Genomic DNA, 15,319 nt, shown 5'->3' on the forward strand with positions numbered 1-15,319 from the left:
AACATAAATGGACAATGACACATATATAATTTTAATTAAGTCAATCTAGTCTTCATATTGACCATTAAACCATGTTATTTTGGCTATTGAGTTGAGTATCAACAAGCATACCAACTTCCCTTTAAACTTGTGCCTCATTATATAATCAATGGGTAACAATTTATAATTTTATCTGATTAGCATAAAAATGAAGAAGGCCAAATGATAGTTTACCAAAGAACAGTATTATGAGAAAAAGAAAGTAAATTGCATTAATGTGACAGGTACAAAGTAGAATAGTCTCGTCGAGGATATCCGATAGAATCGGAAATATACAAAGATACAAAGTAGAAAAACAAAGCAACTGCAATAGTGTTGTTGGTAATGACATACATTCAATTACCAAATCATGCATTTATTCAAATCCTATTGTTTATTTCACTCAAGAGAACATTATAAATCTTGGTGTCAGTGTTTGTGAGTTGTGGAATCATCATGTGGGTTCCAGTATCTGTTGAACAACCACAATTTAGCAGCCTCCACAACATATCCATCTTGATTCCTGTTCCAGCTATAGTGAGCATGTGTTCGATTTTTTATGTCAAAAGTGCCATGTCCAAAGCTTGCCTCTCTATATGCTGAGTATGATGGTTGTGGTTGTTTCATGCTGTAAAAAAAATCATGTTTAAATCTGAATAATCGAGTAACTATTATTATATTATACAACTTACGTTGCTAAGCCTTCAAGGTTTCCTCCATCCCCATTAGTTATATATACAAGAGCCGATAGATCGTTCACGGGAATACAAATATTATTTGTAATATTGTATTTATCATTGGAGACGCGTTCCTGATACATAAACAAATAGTTTTTAAAGGCATGATGTGGAAAATTGAATTAAAATAATAATTGACATCTTAAGTAGCTTAATGAGGTTGAGCAGTAGCACTTACTGATCGTTCATATGCATGAACATGTCCAGCAAACACAATATCAACCTTGTATTTCACAAACAAAGACTCAAATACTACTCTCATTGATTCTCCTTCCATATAATGATTATTGTAGCTATTATACCAAGGTGCATGCATGAGAACGATCAACCAGGAAGTCTCTGACCTGTTAACCTTGGGCAATTCTGCTTGAAGCCATTTGTATTGCAATGTAGAAGATCCTAAAAATGAAAGATTATCATATTGTTGATATATATATTTATATTACCGTAGAAACATCAACATTACAATTTATGATCACATTTAATCCAAGCAATTACAAAGTGGCAGATGAAAGCAAATCAAGTTTATATGTTTGCTAACTCACTCACACACCGAAGAACTTGATGCTTTACAAATTATAGATAAATGCTACTATGACTCTATGAGATGCATCACAATCACAATTAAAAGTGTTCTCCATATATATATATATATATATATATCATGCAAATTAATATGTTTGGCCTTACCAAAAGCTGAATAAGAAGCCAATACAATAATGTGTGCAGGACCTCTCTTGATAGAATAATAAAAAGGTTCAGTACTATCCGATGCTTCATAAGGAGTATGATAACGATTGGAAAAAGGCTTGAATGGTTGTGTTTCCCCCTGTAATAAATTACAATATATGTCAAACAATTATTTTTTACTAATATTTGGAGTTGGAAAATGCATTACACATCGATTAAGATTTATTGTTAAATATATAATAATGAAAAAAATTATATATAGCTTTTCTGAAAGTTAATAACAACAAATTAAATATATTATAGGAAGAAGTTTACAATTTGCGGATCAAAATCAATTTCATGGTTTCTTGCGGTCTATATCCAAGGTTGATAAGCAGCACTTCTTTCTGTGAACCTTCCTCAAGTGTCCCATCTAACATTATCATGATTTGGGTAATCATCTGCATAAGAAAGGTCTCCCACGTATAGTAGAGTCTTTCCTTTACTATTCTGATAGTGAGTAAGCGTCACATTTGAATCAAAAGTCTGACCAAGATCGCCTATAAATAATATTATATAAAGGAATTGAGATAATAATGAAAGAATTTGTAGATTGAGGCAGCAAAAATGGCCAAATCAATAAAGCCAGTGAGGATTTTGTTTGACACTTGGTTTATTATACAAAAACTTTTGAGTGGGATATTTCTAAATTTAATAGGTGTTCACTGTTTACTTCTTTCGATTTTCCCTCCTTTAATTGCTAGAGTTGAGATGTCTGTTCTCAAGTTTCTTCTTATAACTAACGCAATAATAAAATGTCAACATAGAATAATAATAACACATACCTATGATACCAAATGTGTATGACACATCACGACCAACTTTAGGAGGAGTTATAAGCCAAAACTGCCGTGTAGTGTTTCCAATTCCAACCTCATAGTAATAAGTAGTGTTAAACTGTCCATAAATCAAAGCACGTAACATACAGGAGTATCAGCAACAAATGATGCAAGAGAAACATTGATGGAATAGAATATATAATATAGAGCTAGCATAGTTAATAATAATATTAAGTACCTCCAAATTTGTGATGGTGGTGTGATGAATAAAACCAGAAGTGTAATTGTAGTAGGTGTAAGTAAAAACTTGTCCTTCAGCTGTGAAATTTTGGAGACTACTATCACTCCAATAAATGACTTCATTGGAGCCAGGTTCATCCACAGTGACCCATGATATGATCATTGCTTGGCCCACAAGGTCACCTTGTGTTATATGAACCTGCTGAGGTGCATTATAACCAGGAGGGATAGCAAAGGCATCACTATCAAGTGGCATATCCACTGGTTTCTCTATAAGATTTCTGACATAAGTGCTGGTTTTGCCTCCATTGCAAAGAACCACTATACTCATCAACAAAGCTAATAATGCAACAGAACTACTATAACCCATTTTCATTTCTGAATCCTATTGATTCTCAAGGCCACACTTGTCTATGAAGTGGTTTAGTGTATTTATAGCCGTTTATTATTAGTATAATAGAATGTAAACGTTGTCACATTAGCATATTACTAGGAATATTCAGACAGCATATTAGAGGTCAACTAAATAATGTGTCCCTGTAGGAATTATAATCGTGTTTGTAGCATTAGTTGTTTCATGCTTTACTTCCAAAACAAAGAACAACTTCGGCTAAGACTTGACTTTTGGCTTTGAGTCGCTGCTTATGGCATGGTTGAGGTCAAGCACATTCATAATAATAACAATAAACGGAACGCATACTAGTAATCGGTGAAGTAAATAAACAGGCAATGAAAAGATATTGGCTGAAATTGAGAGCGAAACTTAAAGAACTCAAACACCACTTTACAACTATTTCTTTTATGGCATATCTATCTATTTATGATTATTATGATCTAGTTTATAGGTTAACTTTTCTAATGTCCAACTTTCAATAAAAATATTGATGGTTAAGATTTAAACACTAGTGGAAGAACTCACTTACCTACCATATTAAAATTATTTTTTCATTCGAGAAGGAATCAAAATAAAACCCACCCAATCTCATTCCAAATGCTTCGAACATTATCCAAAATGCCATCACCTACATAAGAGGATATAAAGATGGATATAAAAGTAATGGGGCCATAAAAGTTAAGAAATATAATAACATATAAGTAATGTTATATTCTTATAATAAAGAAGTTTTCAACTTTTTGTAGCAATGGAAAAATGATATATGCTACTTTAACTGGTATATATTAAATTCATGTGGGCTGGTTGAATTTCTAGGCTTGTTTGTAGGAGCATATAACAATTTTCTTAAATAATATGATTGCTATGTGTATTTTTCAAAATATATGTTTATGTTAATCTTTCAAATGTTGAATTTGTATTGGCATTGAAAATTGAAATGTTCAACTAATTGAAAGTATGCAATGTGAAATTATTGAATTGTTTTGTATAAATGGCCTGAATAATATTTTAAAATTGATTTTGAAAAAGCTTTCGATTTGGTTTCGTGGAATTTCCTGGATCACATAATGTCTTGGCTTGGGTTATGTATGAGATGGAGGAGTTGGATTATGGAATTTTTGTCTACTGCTACAACGTCTATTATGGTTAATGGTAGTCCTACGGAGGAAATTCACCTCCAACATAGCCTACGACAAGGGAATCCTATTTCCCCTTTTCTCTTTCTTATTGTGGTTAAAGGTCTTTCCAGTCTCATGCGTCAAGCGAGTTCCCAGGGTCTATAAATTCATTCGAAGTGGGTTTCGAAAATATTGATGGTCTCACTGCTCCAATTTGTCGATGATCCAATTTTTATTGGTGACGGCTCTAATCAGAACATTTGGACTATTAAAAGTATTCTATGGTTATTTGAGTTTTCCTTTGATCTTAAAATTAACTTCACCAAAAGTAAATTGTTGGGTTTAAATAATTTTGAGGATCACACCAAAAAATTGGCCGATTACCTTCACTACAAGCTTTCCCCTTCAGGGTGTGAATCATAAAAGGCAGGATACTTGGAAACTTCTTATTGAAAGATTGAAAAAACGACTCTTCTTAGAAAAAAATCATATCTCTTTTAGTGGTCGTCTTATCTTAATTAATACAGTCCTTTTTGCTCTCCGTGTGTATTTTTTGTCTTTTTATAAAGCTCTTATTGTTGTTAATTCAATTGAAAAAATTCAACGGGATTTTCTTTGGGAGAGACTAATAATCATAGGAATTTTAATTGGGTTAAATGAGATAAAGTGTGCATTCCTAAGTCTAGGGGTCGATTATGGGTTAAAGATATCCACCTTTTTAATCTTGCCATTCTTACGAAATGGAATTGGCGTCTACTTAATGAGAGAAAGTCTGGTGTAAAGTGTTCTATTCTAAGTATGGTAAGAACTTTGCTATCTCCTCTGAGGTTGGATCTAGGTCTTTCCTTCTTAGAAAATCTGCTTGGGCCAGGGATTTAGATAATCTATCTCTTCGGGGTCATGATAATAATCATTAGTTCTGGCATAGTATTTGTTGGGAACATAACATCAATATATATAGCCCTCTACCCCAACCCCTTTACATCAGCCCAAGCCCATAACTTGTATTGTTGTTATCTAGAGATATGAGTCATTGCACAACAATCTCCACCTTGGTGAATATCATCAATCTCCATCTTCCGCCATTGGGTTGGGGGCGCTCCATAGTCCATCATCTTGTCCATGGTAACCGGTTTGGTTAACATATCAGCTGCATTTTCTGAAGTGTGAACCTTCTGCAATAGTATCTGCCCACAAGCTACCAACTCTCTGATCTTATGAAATCTCACATCAATATGTTTGGTCCTAGCATGATACACCTGATTCTTTGCCAAGAAGATAGCACTCTGACTGTCACAATGCAGCGGAACTCCACCTTGCTCAATGCCTAACTCATTTATTAGCCCCATAAGCCACAAGGCTTCCTTAATATCTTCACCAGCTGCCATGTACTCTGCTTCAGTTGTGGACATAGCAACAACAGACTGAACTAATGATCTCCGCATAATTGGTCCACCTGCAAGGGTGAAGACATACCCCGTTGTGGACCTTCTATCATCCAAGTCTCCTGCATAGTCCGAATCAACATAACCAATAACTGAAGGCTTACTCTGTTGGCTGCCAAACATGATACCGAGACCTGTAGTCCCCTTCAAATATCTGAAAATCCATTTGACTGCTTCCCAATGTTGCTTCCCTGGTTTCGACATGTACTTGTATACTTGACTAACTGCTTGTGCCAAGTCCGGTCTAGTACAAACCATAGCATACATCAAGAAACCCACAACACTGGCATATGGAAACTTTGACATATATTTCTTCTCTTCATCTGTCTTTGGACACTGATCTAGGGAAAGCTTGAAGTGATTTGCCAATGGAGTGCTCACTACTTTAGCATTGCTCATATCAAATCTCTCTAAGATCTTTTCAACATAGCTTTGCTGGGAGAGCCATAGTTTTCTAGCTCCCCTATCCCTGTGAATCTCCATCCCAAGAATCTTCCTAGCAGCCCCTAAATCTTTCATGTCAAACTCCTTACCTAGCATGACTTTCAGCTCATTGATATCACTCAAATGATTAGCAGCAATCAACATATCATCAACATAAAGTAACAGAAAAATAAACGAACCATCGTCAAGGCTTCTCACATAAACACAACAATCATACTCACAGCGCTTGTAACCAAGCTTCAACATATAAGTGTCAAACCGCTTGTACCACTGTCTGGGAGACTGCTTCAACCCATATAGAGACTTCTTCAACTTGCAAACCAAGTGACTCTGTCCAGCTGCACTGAACCCCTCTGGTTGTGTCATGTAAATTTTCTCCTCTAATTCACCATGGAGAAAGGCAGTCTTCACATCCATCTGTTCTAAGTGCATATCCCGGCTGGCTACCAAGGCAAGCACTGCCCTGATAGAAGTGTGTCTCACCACTGGGGAGAAAATCTCATTGTAGTCGATCCCCTTCTGCTGTGAATACCCTTTTGCTACAAGACGAGCCTTGAACTTTTCCCCTTCTTTTTCAGATACTGCTGGCTTCCTCTTGTACACCCACTTGCACCCAACTGCACGCTTGTCTGGGGGCAATGGAACAAGCTCCCAAGTTTGGTTCTTCTGTAAAGACTCCATCTCCTCCATCATGGCACCCATCCATTGTTCTTTCTCCTGGCTGTTTATAGCCTCTTGAAAGCTACATGGATCTCCTGAACTGATATGGAGAGCAACTGAAGCCATATCCTCAAAGCCATATCTCTCTGGAGGTTTGATAGGACGTCTATCCCTGTCTCTAGCAAGTAGATACTCCTGCACACCTGAACTCTCTGCCTGAGAATCATCATGTTCTTGACTTGAACTAGTGCATGGTTCCTTGCCTTTATTCACCTGAACCATTTCATTCCTCACTGGAATCATATTTGAACCCAAAGTCTCTCCATTTGGCATGGGCACCTCTGTCAAAACTGACTGTTTCATCATGAAATCTTCATCAAACACTGCATCTCTGCTCAACACCACCTTTCTGGAAACTGGATCCCAGAACTTGAACCCCTTCACACCTTTGGTATATCCAATGAAGATACACCCACCTTTGGTATATCCAAAGAAGATACACCTCTTTGACTTAGGATTAAGTTTAGATCGTTCATCACTGGGTACATGTACATAAGCAGGACAACCAAATATGTGTAACATATTGTAATTAACTGGGTTACTTGTCCAAACTTCTTCTGCAACTTTACCATCCAATGAAGCTCGTGGTGATCTATTGATGACATAACATGCCATACTAAGTGCCTCTGCCCAAAATCCTTTGGAAAGTCCAGCATTCAGTCTCATACATCTGGCCCTCTCTGTAAGAGTTCTATTCATCCTCTCTGCAACACCATTCTGCTGAGGAGTCTTCTTCACTGAAAAGTGTCTCTGAATGCCATGTTCCTCACAGAATTTCTGAAACTGTGAGTTTTTGTACTCTGTGCCATTATCTGACCTCATGTATTTGATTTTCCTACCAGTCTGGTTCTCTACCTCTGCCTTCCAAACCTTGAACTTGGCAAAGACTTCTGACTTATGCTTCAGAAAATATACCCAGACCTTGCGAGAAAAGTCATCAACGAAAGTAACAAAATACCTAGAACCTCCTAGGGATGGTTCCTGAGTGGGTCCCCATACATCAGTGTGGACATAATCTAGAATGCCTCGAGTCCTGTGTTGGCCAGCCTTGAAACTAACTCGTGTTTGTTTCCCAAGCACACAATACTTGCACAAATCTAGCTTGCATTTGCTGACTCCCCTCAACAGTCCTCTTTTGCATAGTTCTGTCATACCACGCACACTCATGTGTCCCAAACGCATGTGCCATAATTTTGTAGCACCATGGTCTGAATCTATTGAGATCTCTTCAGCCACTCCAGCAACTCCACCTACAACTGTTCTCCCTAACAACTTGTAAGTGTTCCCTGCAGTCCTTTTACCCTTCATCACAGTCAGAGCACCTTTGCATACTCGAAGAATATCACTGTCCCCATCAGCTCTATAGCTAAACCCTTTGGCCTGCAATGTCCCCAAAGAAACCAAATTCTTCTTCAAATCTGGTATGTGCCTAACCTCACATAACGTCTTCACTACACCATCATCCATCACAATTCTGAGTTCTCCCATACCAATAATTTCACATGCTTTATTATTTCCGAGATACACGAAACCAAAATTGCCTGCCCTGTATGTGGTGAACCATTCCCTGTTAGGCGTCATGTGGTGGTCTGTACTATGATTTGATGATACAGATAGTAGATCAACTTCACTGCTATAACCAGAGTCATCTTTCTGTGCAATTTTTGCAGATGTAGATACTCCATCTTTCCCAACCGGTTTTCTAGGACTCCATTCGTTGGGACAATCCTTTTTGTAATGCCTAGTCTGTTTGCACTTATAGCACTCTACTAGTGTTCTGCTCCTGGAATTTGGTCTTTTCCCTTTGGCAAGAGCTCATCTGCCTTGTCTCCTCCCACGCACTTGGCTCCCTTTCACATACAGACCATCACCCTGAGACCCTTCACCTATATTCTGTCTTCTTTGAGTGTGGGACAGAAGTGCAGATGTGATCTCATCCAGTTTGATTGAGTCTTTCCCGTACGTCAATGTTGTCACCAAGTGTTCATAGGAATTTGGCAAAGAACACAGTAATATTATTGCTTTGTCCTCATCATCAACCTTCACATCAAGTTTCTGCAAGTCATTGATCACTTGATTAAAACTGTTGAGATGTTGTTGCAAATCAGCACCTTCCTGCATCTTCAGGCCATAGAGTCTCTGTTTCAAATACAGCTTATTTGTTAGAGACTTGGACATGAACCGCTTCTCTAATGTCTCCCACACCTCTGTTGGTGATGTCAGATCCATAACATGATACATCACCTCATCTGATAGACAGAGCCGTATGGTTCCCGCAGCCTTCTCCTTCAACTCTTCCCAATCCAGTTGATCCATACCCTCTGGTTTATTCTCACGCAACGCCTTTGATAGACCTTGTTGAGCCAACACATCCTTAACCCTCCTTTGCCACAATCCGAAATTACCAGTTCCATCGAACTTCCCCACCTCGAATTTGGCACCTGGGTTAAGAGCCATCTAATACCAATTGTTGGGAACAAGCGAACAATCAAATAGTAAAGAGTATAGAGACAAGAGAATAACACAAGAGATTTGGTAACGAGGTTCGGCCAATTATGCCTACGTCCCTGGAAGCGTTGAGCGGCTACCACTATATATTATTAGAGAATAAGGATTCGTGTTTTACTATTCTTCTCCTTGTTACATTAGGTTTACATAACATCAATATATATAACCCTCTACCCCAACCCCTTTATATCAGCTCAAGCCCATAACTTGTATTGTTGTTATCTAGAGATATGAGTCATTACACAACAATATTGTTCGTCCCGTCCACTACGCCAGAATTAATGCCCATTCAACAACGCTTATGTGTTGAGCGTTGTTAAATGTAAGGTGGAAGAGAATTAACAGCGGTAATTGAAGAAAATGTTGTTAAAGATAATACATTTAACATCGCTTATTGAAGAAAGCGATGTTAAAGGTCATACTTGATATATTTAACAACACTTCTTCAGTAAGCGCTATTAAAGATGCTATCTTTAACAACACTTATTGAAGCAAGCGTTGTTCTTCAATATCGCTTATTGAAACAAGCACTATTAAAGATCATACTTTCATATATTTAACACATCTTCAGTGAGCATTATTAAAAGTGTTATATTTATCAATGCTTATTGAAGAAAGCGTTGTTAAAGGTTATACTTCATGTATTTAACAACACTTCTTCAATAAGCATTGTTAAAGATCATACATCCATATAAACACTTGTTTTAGTGAGCGGGAATCTTTTCAAAGTCAAAAACAAAATCTCACACAATATAGACATATCACCCAGTTTATTATTTCTTTTACTTTTCTTCTCCGTGAGTTACATTTTTTTTCTCTTTTGTTTTTAGTTTCTCTTTTCAAACAAGTTATCGGTTTTTATCTTTTGGTTTATTTTAGCTTATTTATTTCTTTTTTATTCAGTCTTGATGTTTGTTGTGAAGTTATGCATCTATGGTGTTCTAGGTTTTTGGCTATGGTTCACTAGTTTAGAACACAAAGTTTGAGTATAGTGGTAAATATTTTCTTTCTCAATTGCTGCTAATTTTATAAAAAAATTCATAAATTTTGCAATTTGTTTAGAGATGTCATGTCTTATTTGTATTTGCAGCCTGCATTGATCATTAAGGAACACATGAACACTTTGTAAGGACTTTCACATTGGAGGAGAAAGAATGAACAATTTGCGTAAGATCTCATTACTCAAATGTTATTTTATAATATTGCAATTTGTTAAGGTTGAATGTAGTTGGAGTCGTTGGTTATTTAACAAATCTCTTGTAAATGTGGTGGAGTTGGACATGCTTGTCATGTGTTGATAGAATGTCTGATAGAGATATTGTCTTATTTAGAAAGTAGACATTTAACATCGCTTGCTTTAGTGAGCGCTGTTAAATATCCACTTTCTACAACGCTTCAAAAAACACTATTGAAATAACTTTGTGTACTACTGCGCTCACATAGAAAGCGCCCCAAAAGCACTATTAAAGGACAATTTTAAATGCTATTGTTTTGCTATTTTGGCATAGTGGTCGGGGACGAGACTAAAACTAGGTTCTAGTGTGATAATTGGTTGGGTTCTGACATTTTGTTAACTAGGTTTAGAAGACTTTATTCTATTAGCATGCACCAGAATGCTTATATTAATGATTTAGGAAGTTGGGTTGATGGAATTTGGGTTTGGAACCTTACTTGGAGGCGTCATTTTTTTACTTGGGAACTTGAACTAATTGATTCTTTTTTGCAGGAACTTCAAAAAGGCATGCTTCGAGAAAATGCTATTGATTCGTGGGAGTGGCGCCATGATATTTCCAACCAGTACTCGGTCAAATCTGCTTACGATCTACTCACTCAGCATCATCAATAATTAGATCACAACATCAATCATCTTCGTCCACATTGGAAATCAAAAGCTCCCTTAAAAGTCACTACCTTTGCTTAGAGACTTTTTCAAGATAGGATTCCTACTAAGGATGCACTCCTAAAGCAACGGTTACTTTATCACATGGAGGAGGCCCCTTATGTCCTTTTTGTAACGAATGTGTAGAAACTTCCGAACATCTCTTTTCTACTTGTAATATCACTGATTCGTTATGGCAGCTCATTTACAATTGGTTGAACATCAGCACAATGCTTCCTTCCAAACTCATAAATCATTTTATTACTCATATGAGTGTGACTTCTAACAACCATCTTTCAAATATTTGAAGTATCATTTGGTTCACTACAATTTGGGGTATATGGCTTGTTAGGAACAATTTTCTCCTCAACTTTGTCAAACCTTCACTTCAAAAGACTTTTGAATCTGCTAAAGTTTACTCTTGGCTTTGGATTAATAGTCAGAGGGGCAATAATTCTTTTACTTATTCGGAATGAATTTCTAACCCATTTTGTTGTATCAATTTCGATTTTAATCAGTTTTTGTTTTCCTTTTCTTTGCTTTCTTCTCTTGCAATTACTTTTCTTTTAAAAAAATTATCTTATGATCAAAAATATATATTTTACAATTGATTTGAAATAAACTCATTTAATTTTAAGTTATTAATACATTAGAATTTTGCTGCAATAATTCATATTGGATCATATTTCTTCTTTTAAGAATTGATCATATTTAAAATGCTCTTTATATTCTCAAATAATAATAAAAACAACAGTATAGAGCTAGGGATGGCAATATGGGCCAGTCCAGCCCAGCTCGGCCTGGCCCGCCTTTGGCCCGTCGGGATATGGGCTGGCCTGGCCCGACCCTTATTGTTAAAAAGACTCAAAATGCCAGCCCGACCCATATTTGGCAGGGCTGGCAGGCCGACGGGCTGACCCATTTTGTTTTTTCCAAAACACACATTAAAGCTTTTAGACAAAACTAAATAATTCAAACAATTCATAAATGTCTTTTAAAATAAAAAATCACAAACAGAAGACACAATCTCATAATAACATATTGCATTAGTACAAAACTTGTAAATTCTAAACAATAAATCATCATAGCCTTAAACTTTTAGATTCATAGTTCACAATAGAGCTTATAACTCGTAAGTTTTAAAAAGTGTATAAGAATCAAAACTATATATTATAAATAAATCACAATAAAGTATATATATTACTCAATTTAATTTGAATTCGACTACATTAAAAATATAAATTGAAACCTAGTCGAATTCAATTAATTTTCGAAAAGGTATCAAAATCAGTAGTTTTGTTTGAGTTTCCAATTTTCCATTTCAATTAATTAAATGTTTAATTTGATTCAAACACCCCTAATTGTCAGTGAAACGCTGCCTTTACCTGATAACAAGTACAATAATTGGATAAAAGTGAAGATAATAGATAAGTACATAATGAGATATTAAATGTTCATTTTACAAAGAGAGAGAAGAATTATATGCTTAATCATCCAAACATAAGTTACAGTTGTAAAAGTTTAATCTTAATTGCAATGAGCAACATGATAGACAAATGAATTTTAATCTTAATGTTGGCCAACACGTTCGGATATGTGTTATTAGCGGGTCGTGCTGGGGGTTTTAACTCAAAAGCCCGTATACCCATTTTGCGATCCCTATATAGAGCAATAATAGTGATAAAACCTACTTCCATTGCAAATGCTTAGTGCATTATCCAAAATCTCATCACCTAATTAAAATGGATATAAAAGTAACGAGGCCATAATAATGAAGAAATATAATAACATATAAGTGATGTTATATTATCATAATAAATAAGTTTTAATTTTTTTTTATAAATATGGAAAAGTGATTCATGTTAATTTAAGTTCTATATATTAACTTCATGTGGGCTTGTAAATTTCTAGGCTTGTTTTTAGGAGTATATAACAATTTTTATAAATAATATGATTGGTAGGTGGTTTTTTTTTTTGAAATATATGTCTATATTAATCATTGAAATGTTGATTTTTTATAGGAATTGAAATGTTGATTTTATAGGAATTGAAATGTTGCATTAATCGATAGTATATATGCCAAGAATGAGAAATTATTAATTTGTTTTGTATAAATGGTCTCATTCATATTTGCATAATTGGTTAAAAATAAATCATTTTATTTTATGTCATTAATACATCATCAATAATGTGATATAGTTGTAACAATTCATATTGGTCGATGCAATAATTTCTAGTTAAAATTGATGATATTGAAAATTATCTAATTATTCTTAAGTAATAATAAAAAAACAGCATAGGGCAATAATAGTGATAGACTTTAACTTTATGAATGTATATTTGTCTTAAACTTATTGGTGTGCTGATTTTAGTTTTTGACTTGATTAATTTAAGTATTTATTCTATTTATTTATAATTGGTATGGGTTTTCATTATCATCAATAATGAAAATGCTAACACTGAAGAATAAAATTATGACATTCATTTTATATTTTTTGATGTGTTAAAATCTTTTGTGTTGTTCTAAATCTTTTAATGTTTAGTTTTTAGAAATTCAATAAAAATTTATACTACATTTCAATAATATCATCATTTATATCTCATCTTTTTCAAGTCATATATTTAATTTTTTTAAATTTTTTAATGGGAAAATATTAGTATTTGTAGTGAATTCAAACTCTCAACTTCTTTATTACTCAATTACTTAAATTCTTCAACTTAACCATCTAATTAACCACCGTATGATTTCCTTATTTAATTTTAATTCAATTTTCAATATATATTACATCAGGTTATTTTACCAAAATGATACTCAAATTTTACATCATTTATTGAATTCTTAAATTATTTACATAAAAGTTTTTATGGTTGGATGTATTTTTTACGTTAAAATGGATGTCCAAAGCGCTCTCTGTCTCACTCTTACAGTGACTTTCAGATTAATACGTGGGTCCAATAATCTCTAATATTGAGTCACATTTCTTAAAAAATTGCATTGACTATTCATAATTTGTCGTGAAATATATTTTGTTTTCCATATAAGTAATATTACTTTGAGACTTTTACTCCTCCCATTATACTCCAGGAGACATTTTTGCACATGTGAAGAATTCGTGTGGTGATGAAAAAAATGGTCGTTTCATATATAAATACTTATTTTTCAAAAGAAAAAATATATACTCTTAGAGTATATAAGAGTTTTTACACTTTCACTATATCATCCATATTTATATTTAATCATCAAGATTATTGTGTACAAATCTTTACATTGACAATGTACAGATATTAGACTCATTTATCAAAGAGAAAAAATGTATGTAATAACAGTGTATGAGTTTTATACACTGTCACTGCATCATCCAACATTCACATTTAATCATTAGTGACCCTTAAAAAACAGTAATCTAAGTGAATGGTGGATGATGCAATGACTATGTATAAATCTTTACACTTTCAGTATGTACATATTACACTCTTTATCAAATATGTTTTGTGAATAATTTTACTTATCATTGTTCAACCTGATTTTCGGTAGAACATCAGTTACATGACTTATTAGAGTTGTCACCATGTTTTTTTGGTGAAAACCAAGAAAACTCTCTTAAAGTCCATTTTTAGAATGTCATGATCATTAAATTGAAGATTTATGCTCGAGATTGATTTGGGATGGTATTAGCACAGTGTTCGTCTACACTAGATCACATTCTCACTAATTGCATGAACTATTTTTAATTTACTAACAAGAGTATCCCCTCACACTTTGAGTAAGAAACTAATCTCTCTCAGAATGTGTGATTGTCCCTCTCAATAAGTTGAAAGTGCGCATGTCAAGATAGCACTTTGGAAAGCTTTCTCACTGTGTTTAGTTTTGATGAGGACAACTTGTGATTATGAGAGCTTGAAGATCATCAATAAATCAACATGCTTAAGTCTCTAGATTGGTATTAGACTTAGACTAGTAATTAGTTTAGGTTGAGTCTAAGGCTTAGGTAAACTCAATACATGTCTCATATGCATAAAACTTTAAATCATTTTAAGTTTTGAGATATGTCATTTATAATATGTTCATGCATCACATAAATACATGTAATATGTGCATCCTAGGCATAAACTTAGTGTTGAACATGTATAAATCAAGTGCATAACGTATTTGAGTTCTGCAATTTGAAAATACACTTGGAAATATGCTGTTAATCGATTAAGGCATGATTTAATCGATTAACATAAGTTTTTGAAAAGTTGTTGAAACTGAAAACTTGAAAAACAGAATCAGTTACGTTTTTAAAATACGTTAATCGATTAACCAAG

At 34.4% G+C, this 15,319-nt stretch overlaps 1 pseudogene; it reads right to left on the bottom strand.

The window, feature by feature from the left end:
* Positions 1-225: 225 nt before the first annotated feature.
* On the bottom strand, positions 226-2,915 carry LOC109338870 (annotated as a pseudogene).
* Positions 2,916-15,319: the final 12,404 nt, after the last annotated feature.

The sequence above is a fragment of the Lupinus angustifolius genome, unplaced genomic scaffold (genome assembly GCF_001865875.1).
Source record: "Lupinus angustifolius cultivar Tanjil unplaced genomic scaffold, LupAngTanjil_v1.0 Scaffold_45_148, whole genome shotgun sequence".
NCBI classification, from domain to species: Eukaryota; Viridiplantae; Streptophyta; class Magnoliopsida; order Fabales; family Fabaceae; genus Lupinus; species Lupinus angustifolius.